At 37.8% G+C, this 8,597-nt stretch overlaps 1 pseudogene; it reads left to right on the top strand.

Moving 5' to 3' along the window:
• The first annotated feature begins 4,034 nt into the window (after positions 1–4,034).
• On the top strand, positions 4,035–4,492 carry LOC103284384 (40S ribosomal protein S25-like; annotated as a pseudogene).
• The last annotated feature ends 4,105 nt before the right edge of the window (positions 4,493–8,597 follow it).

Below are 8,597 nucleotides of genomic sequence, written 5' to 3'. Positions count from 1 at the left end.
ACACATCTAATTCAGATCCATATAAAGAACTTTAAAATAAGAACCTCTGAAAAATTATGTCACCACAGGCATAGACGATAATGATAGGTGAAATCTTTTTACAGATAGTACAACATTTAGACACCATGTCAAGAAAAACTATTTTTTAAACAAAGTTCTAGTTCTAGTCTGCATATATTTTATTGTCATGTTCCAGTTAGGAATCTAATTTTACAATCACATGCTATATGCTAAAATTTTTGAAAGTTCTGTGTTATATTTTATATCAAGTTTATCAGGCCTTTGGTAAAAGTGTACAGTACTAAAATATCTACAATTTTCATTTCAAAATAACCTTACTTTGAGATAGGGAAAACAAAAATTTTCCTATCTTTAACCAAACTAATTTACATTCTAATTTTTCTCTGAGTGAGATATAGTAATTCTAACTTAATGTTTCAGTATCAAGTATTGAACATGATTTTTTTGTTTACTGTATCTTGATTAGGAGTTGATTTGAAGGAAAATATTAAAATGAAAAGACTTAAAACTGTATACTCTATAAGAATTTCTATTTTTAAAGAACAAGTTTTCAGATAAATACAGGCAGTTGGTTTACTAGTATAAGCATTAAATTAATTTCATTACCATTTGAGTCAACAAAAAATGATACTGGTTTCTGAAAATAAGAGAAATGTGTCTCATGTAACATGATTTCAATATTATGTCTAGCTTTCTTCTTTGATACTAATATGTGTTGTTTGCAATTCACAAGCCATTATATAAATGTCATGTAAATTTAATATGCCCTGAAGGGAATTTGCTCTAGGGACATATTAAGAAGGCTAAATATGATTTTGCAAGCTATAAACTATGCTTTCCAATTTAGTGTTAATTCAATCAGACCTAATTTATATTTTCAGCATAAACTAAAAACAGGATAGTCAGAGGTTGCCTGGTGAAGTCCAAGTCAAAGAGAAACTTCTAACAAATTATCTAATGTATGTCTAATGAATATTTCTATTGATAAAGGGCTGACAATGTTTATTAGTACCCCTCCGGAAAAAGAAATTCTTCTAATAGCATATAAGTGTATTTATAAAAAAACATGTTATATTTTAGAACAGTGACCTTGTCTTTTTTTCATTGGCAGCATTTCTCATTATTGGCTATGCTATGTTAATAATAAAAGTTTTATGTAAGTCTGATTCATTATCCAAATGTTCTCCCATCTCTGGTTATTAGCCAGAACTCAGTCTTTAAGCACGTGTACCATACCCCTAAGTACTACCGTTAATACCACTACCAACAAGTGCAGTACACTTGCATTGACATACCCCAACTGTGTTGTTGTGACAACCAGCAGAAATACAAAATACTTCAGCCGAAGGAAAGCACTTTAGAAAACTCCAAGGCCAAAAATAGATTTAATGGACTTTGACATATTTAGTGTAGCCTTGGCTGTGAATACAGAATTGCCTACATTTGCAAGTTACTATCTGTGTAACACCTACTACCTGTGTGATTTTTTAAAAACAGCATTATTGAAGTATTTACAAACCATGAACACATACCATAAATTTTACGTGTTCAGTAACTTTAAATCAATTTACATGTTTTAAAAATAGCAACATAATCTCACATTCTGTCTCCCCAAAAAGATTCTTCATGCTCATTTGGAGTCAATCTCAGTTTCTACTTCTAGCCCTAGGCAAATAAGAACCTGCTTTCTGCCTTGCTAGATTTTCCTTTTCTAGACATTTCCTTTCAGTGGAAACATATAATGTATAGTCTTTTGAGTCCAGCTTTTTTCACTTAGCAAAATACTTTTGAGGTTCATCTGTGTTTTACATGCAGCATTAATTTTTAAAAAATCCTCACCCAACGATATATTTTCATTGATTTATAGAGAGAGAGAGGAAGGAGGGTGGGGAGGCGGGAGAGAAACATTGATGCGACAGAAAAACATTGATAGGTTGCCTTCTGTATGCACCCTGACTGGGGATCAAACCTGCAACCTAGGTATTTGCCCTGACTGGGAACCAAACCTCAACCTTTTGTGTAGAGGATGACATTCCAACCAACTGAGCAACTCATCCAGGGCTAGTTCATTAATTTTTATTGCTAAGTAGTATTCCACTACATAGGTGTACTATATGCTATTTATCCATTCATCAGTACATGGATATTTTGATTATTTTTACTTTTTGACTATTACCTGGTACTAAGCTACTAGAGGCCCGGTGCACGAATTGTGCATCAGTGGGGTCCCTTGACCTGGCCTGTGGGATTGGACCGAAACTGGCTCTCTGACATCCCCCAAGGAGTGCCGGATTGTGAGAGGGTGCAGGCCAAGCCGAGGGACTCCACTGGTACACAATCGGGGCTGGGGAGGGACGCGGGAAGTTGGCCAGCTGGAGAGTAACTGTGGGAGGGCTCCAGGGCATGTCCGGCCTGTCTCACTTAGTCCCGATCGGCCGGACCCCAGCAGCAAGCTAACCTACTGGTCAGACTGTCTGCGCCCTCATGGTCAGTGCATGGAATAGCGACCGGTCGACTGGTTGACTGCCCCCTGGTGGTCAGTGCACGTCATAGTGACTGGTCGACCGGTCAGCTGTCTGCCCCCTGGTGGTCAGTGCATGTCATAGCAAGCGATTGCGTGGCCTTAGCATATCATTAGCATATTACACTTTGATTGGTTGAATGGCCAACCAGACACTTAGCATATAGGTTTTTATTTTATAGGATTATTAATAGTCAAGAAGTGAATTAATTGCTACTAGTAATATTAATTTATAAGTGTTTGTGTGGACATATGGTTTCATTTATCTTGTGTAGATCCCTAGAAGTAGAATTGATGGGTTATGTGGGAAATTTATGTTTTGATTTTTAAGAAACGACCAAACTGTTTTTCAAAGTGGCAACACTATTTTAATTCCTACCAGAAATAAGTGAGTATTCCATTTTCACTACATTTTTTCTAAAATTTATCCTCTTTTTAAAAAAGATATATTTTATCTATAGCCATTCTAGTGGGTGTGAAGTGATTGAGTGGCCTTAGCATATCATTAGCATATTACACTTTGATTGGTTGAATGGCCGACCGGACACATTGTGGTCTTAATTTACTTTTCTCTAATGATGAATGACACTAACTATCACTTATGTGCTTATTAACCATTCATTTTTTCTTTTTTTTTTTGCAAAATGTCAACTCAACACTTTTGTTCAGTTTAATTACATTATTTTCTTATTTTTAGTTTTGAGAGTTCTTTATAGTTTTTTGATACAAGTCCTTTATGAGATATTTGATTTTCCAATAGTTTCTACCCGTTTGATGATTGCCTTTAAGTTTTCTTAATGTCTTTTAAAACACACATGTTTTTAATTTTGATAAACTTCAATTTTTCTATTTTTTATTTATTTATGGATGTTGATTTTGGTGTTGTATTTGAGAAGATTTTGTATAACCCAGGTTATAGGTATTTTCTCCTTTGGACTATTTAAAAATGTTTGCAGTTTAGCCCTTTCATTTAGGCTGTGATACATTTTGAGAAATTGTCTATGTGTCTTCCTTCATCTTCAAAGCCAGCAACAGAGACTCTCAAGTTGAATTCCTCCCACCTTTTAAATCTCTTTTTCCAGGAAAAGCCTCGTCTATTTTTAGAACTCATCTGATTAGGTCAGGCCCAGGGAGGATCATCGCCCTTTTTAAAAGTCAACTGTGCCATATAACACAACTTAATCATATTCTGTCATATTCTTCAGTGCCTTCCACACTCAACAGGACAGGACTATACAAAGGTGTGGGTCATAGGGAGTAGAATTCTGTCTGCTACTCCTACTGATGTGTCTATTAAGGAGGCATAATAAAGAGAGGGAAAAACATACTGAGTACACTTTTACTCACCATCCCAAGGATATTCTGAAAAGTTAAATCAAGAGTAACAATACAAAACAAAACTACCTAACTTTCTGTTTGTGTATTAAAATATTCTTAAACTATGATTTTGTATGAAAATATTCTTAAGTGCCTCTCGGGCCGACATCTTGGCGAGGCAGCAGCACATCCCTGTTCTCTGAGTCCCGCGATGCCGCCCAAGGACGACAAGAAGAAGAAAGATGCTGGAAAGTCAGCCAAGAAAGACAAAGACCCCGTGAACAAGTCGCGGGGGCAAGGCCAAAAAGAGGAAGTGGTCCAAACGCAAAGTTCGGGACAAGTTCAATAACCTGGTCTTGTTTGACAAAGCCACATATGACAAGCTCTGTAAGGAAGTTCCCAACCACAAGCTGATCACCCCAGCTGTGGTCTCCGAGAGGCTGAAGATTCCGGCTCCTTGGCCAGGGCAGCCCTTCAGGAGCTCCTTAGTAAAGGACTTATTAAACTCGTCTCAAAGCACAGACCTCAAGTGATTTACACCAGAAACACCAAAGGTGGGGACGCCCCAGCTGCTGGAGAAGATGCATGAACAAAAGATCTCACCGGCTGTACATTTTAAAAAATAAACCTTTATTAAATAATTAAAAAATGTTTTTAAGCAGATAAAAGTTCAAACCTCTATTCTAATATATGACTGCTCAAACAAAAATAGTTACAATTTGCTATTTAATATTAGATGATATAACTTTCAAATCTTACAATTTAGTAAATATATTTTCATTTATAACATTTTCCATTAGCTAACTCATAAGATAAAGGTGAACACAATGAGGTGACAGAAAAGTATGTTCACGATAAATAAGAACCAGTGTGGTTGCCGTCAGAGTTAATGTGCAGTTCGAACTGGTCTTTTTCAAATTCAAGTGCATGATAAATTACATTGATTGCATTTTCATGAAGATACCTTGCTAAGATGATGGCCTCACAGGAGCTATAAAATACCATACTTGAATGGTTTGGAATAAAAATAAAATACAATTATTTGGAAACTGATATGTTGAGGGATTTAGAATATATTTGGTTTTATAGGCCTAAATCCACTCTAATTCTTCATTAAGGAAAATCAATCACAGGATGAGAACATGAATTAGATATTCCTAAATGTCATAACATTTATATATTGGATTTTATTTTTACTTCATTAAGAAACCAAATAGGACTGTAATTAAAGAAAATGATAGCATATGGTAGAAAGACTGTTCATGGTTTTCCCAACTTTAAACACCATTAGAAATCCTACCCTGTGAAGGACAAGCCAAGTGAACTATATGCATAATTAATTAGAAACTTATCCACTTTTAAATCATAGGAAAATCTACTTTTATTTAATTTGAAATCTGTTACACAACTCCATTTAAAATTGAATGCCCTAAAATTTCCAATAAATTTGAAAGAGGATCAGAGTGAATGAGGATCAGGGGCTTGAAACATCCCCTAACAAAATTATTTATTTTTTTAGACTTAGAGTAGATGCATTTTGAAGTTATGTTTTTATAACTTTTATAATAACAAGTTAATCCCCGTCTTCAAAGCCATGATTCAATAAAAATCACTCGAATGCCTACTGTGTGCCAGGTGCTGGGAAAAATTCTGAGTGAACAGAAACAAAAGATTTGATCATGACCTCATCAAGTATGTTGGAAACCAAGACAAGCAAAGAAATATTTACAGTATATTGTGATAAATACTATTGGTCTGAGAAGAGTAATTGGCAGACAAACCAGTACATTATCCTAAAAGCCTGATCACCCACAAATTATCAGGATTCAACTTTATTTTTCCCTCTCACATCCCAGTTTTCTCACTCCCTTCCTTCCTCCCTTTCTTTCTTTTTATTGTCTAAAGTTTTACATATGTCTCCTTTTTCCCCAATTGACCCTCCCCCCTCACCCCCCCGGCCATTCCCATCCTGGGCAAGCCCCCACTGCCCCAGTGTCTGTGTCCATTGGTTATGCTAATATGCATGCATACAAGTCCTTTGGTTGCTCTCTAACACCCCCCTGCCTCCCCTACCATTTGTCTCTGGATCTATTTTTGTTCATCAAATTATGTTGATCATTATATCCCACATATGAGTGAGATCATGTGACATTTATCTTTCTTCCCTTTGACCCAGTGATCCCACTTCTAGGACTATATCCCAAGAAACCAGAAACACCAATCAGAAAGGATATATGCACTCCTATGTACATAGCAGCACAATTTACAATAGCTAAGATTTGGAAACAGTCTAAGTGCCCATCAGTAGATGAGTGGATTAAAAAACTGTGGTACATCTACACAATGGAATACTATGCCACTATAAAAAAGAAGGAACTTTGACCATTTGCAACAGCATGGATGGTACTGGAGAGCATTATGCTAAGCGAAATAAGCCAGTTGGAGAAAGATAAATATCTGGTTTACGTTCATAACTCCAGTATGGATGTAGATATCTCTCCCTGAAGTGCACAATAATTTTTATGTTGGTCAATATTCTAATGGTATAAAACAGTAGTAGATGAGCTATCCTTGAATCTTAGCATTTCATTCAGGATTGAGATAACACCAAATGCACAGCATTCAAATAATTTATACTTTCATGTTTGGTGTGGGATGGACTGGTGTGGTAATTTGTGATGGTAAGTGAGGGGATGTTGTGTTGGAAGTGGCATGGTGTGTTGTGTGGTTACTGTAATGTGGTCTGTTGGGGATGGTAGATGTGGAGGGTGGGGTGTGTAGTGTGTGTTGTGCTCTGTGGTATGCTAGTGTAATAGAGGTGGTGTGTGTGCATGTACATGCTGTGGGATTGTGGTGTTCAGGTACCATGTAATACAATAGGAATTGTATATATGGTGTGTAGATAGTGCATTCTGAGACATGACATGTCATATACAATGTGGTATACTGAGATGGTAGTGTGGTGTGCTGTATTTTATGCTACTTTAAGTTCCATGTTCCTGAAGTCCTACACACATTGACAGAAATATAAGTTCCTGAAAATTAACAAGGAACCCAGGGTACACTCATATAGTATTTACTATGTGAACGTGCTAAGTTTCAATATATCTTTTTGTGTGATCAATGCAACAGCACATAAATATGGAAGGCTTGTTTGGTACAAGGCTGAAGCTGGGTGTTTCTAAGATGAATAAGACAAACTGCATAAGCATCCTCCCAGAGCTCTGGTATAGGAAGAGTATAAATATGTCACAATATGTAGCTTTTATTATCTTGACAACAAGCATGAGGTTTCCATTTAGGGAAGGAAATATTTTAAGGGAAATATATTGATAGACAATGTGAGCTGGGAGGTGAAATCACCAGAACATGAGTGTCCACAACACCCAATCACCATTAAGAGCTATTCAGTATGAGGAAATCAGATAACTTTCTGATGCTTTTATCTTTTTCTTTCTCATTTGAAATGGGTGAAAGATGTAAATGAGAGAAGAGACATGGAGAAAAGAGACCCTGTGAAATTATGTTGTGTGAAGGCTAGTGGGAGAGGGAGGTGAGATGAAAAGAAGCTACCAAACATTTTAAGAGGGTCTTCATGTTTAAAATAAAACTGTAAATTTCTGCCATGTATGCACACCCTTTATCTCCACCTTGAAAACGTTCTCTCTCTTTAAAATCACCATTGTGTTTAGTAATCTCAGAATGTTGTGTGAAGAGAGACTTGCAGAGGGTGATGTGAAAGGAGATAGAATCCAGAAAAGCTCAGTGGAGCCTTCAGATAGAGAGGAAGCAGGAATGAAGCACTTAATGTCTGTACAGATATTGGAGAAGGTTCTCTACTACTCCAGGGTGTACTGTCAAGGATTTCCACTGATCAAAAGGGGCAGGGGAGACCCAGATATTCTCTGATTTATACATATGAGGCCCAGTGTCAAATTAGTTGATTTTGAGTTAATCAGAAGGGAGATGTTCTTGGGTGGGTCTGGCTTAATCAAATGAAGATCCTTAAAGGAGAGACTGGGCTCTCCCTGATATGAGAAACTATTTCTATCACTGTTTTGAAGAATTAAGCTGCCATATTGTGAGAGGTCCTATAGAAAGGGCCATGTAACAAGGAACCATGAGTGGCTGAGAATGACCCTCAGTTGACAGAAAGAAAAAAACCTTCAATATTATAACTGTAAGGAAGTGAATTATGACAGCATCCTAAGAGTGTTTGCAAGCATATTTATTTCCATAGTCCTGGATGCCACCTGGATTTTAACCTGGTGAGATCCTGAAGCAGAGAACCCAGATAGGCTGTGACTGAACTTCTGACCTATAGAAACTATGCGATAATACATAATTGTATTTATTTTTCTCTAATCATCACTTGAGGATATGTTTTTTTATTATTGACTAGAGGCCTGGTGCACGAATTCGTGCACAGGTGGGGTCCCTTGGCCTGGCCAGCGATCAGGGCGATTAGGGCCGCAGGAGGTTGGCCTGCCGCAGGGAGGGGCCATGGGAGGTTGGCCGGCCAGGGAAGGGGCTATAGGAAGTTCCGATAGGGGCAATCAGGGCCAGCCAGCAGGGGGGAGGGGCCATGGGAGATTGGCCGACTGGCCCAATGGGAGCCATCGGGGCTGGTCATCCAGGGGGATAAGCAAGGGGGAGGGGCCACAAGAGGTTGGCCGGCTGGGGGGAGGGGCTGTGGGAAGTTGGCCTGCCAGCCCAATCAGGGCCATCGGGGTCAGCT

Source organism: Eptesicus fuscus, chromosome 21 (assembly GCF_027574615.1).
Source record: "Eptesicus fuscus isolate TK198812 chromosome 21, DD_ASM_mEF_20220401, whole genome shotgun sequence".
In the NCBI taxonomy this organism is placed as follows: Eukaryota; Metazoa; Chordata; class Mammalia; order Chiroptera; family Vespertilionidae; genus Eptesicus; species Eptesicus fuscus.
This window is presented reverse-complemented; position numbering and strand designations above follow the sequence as displayed.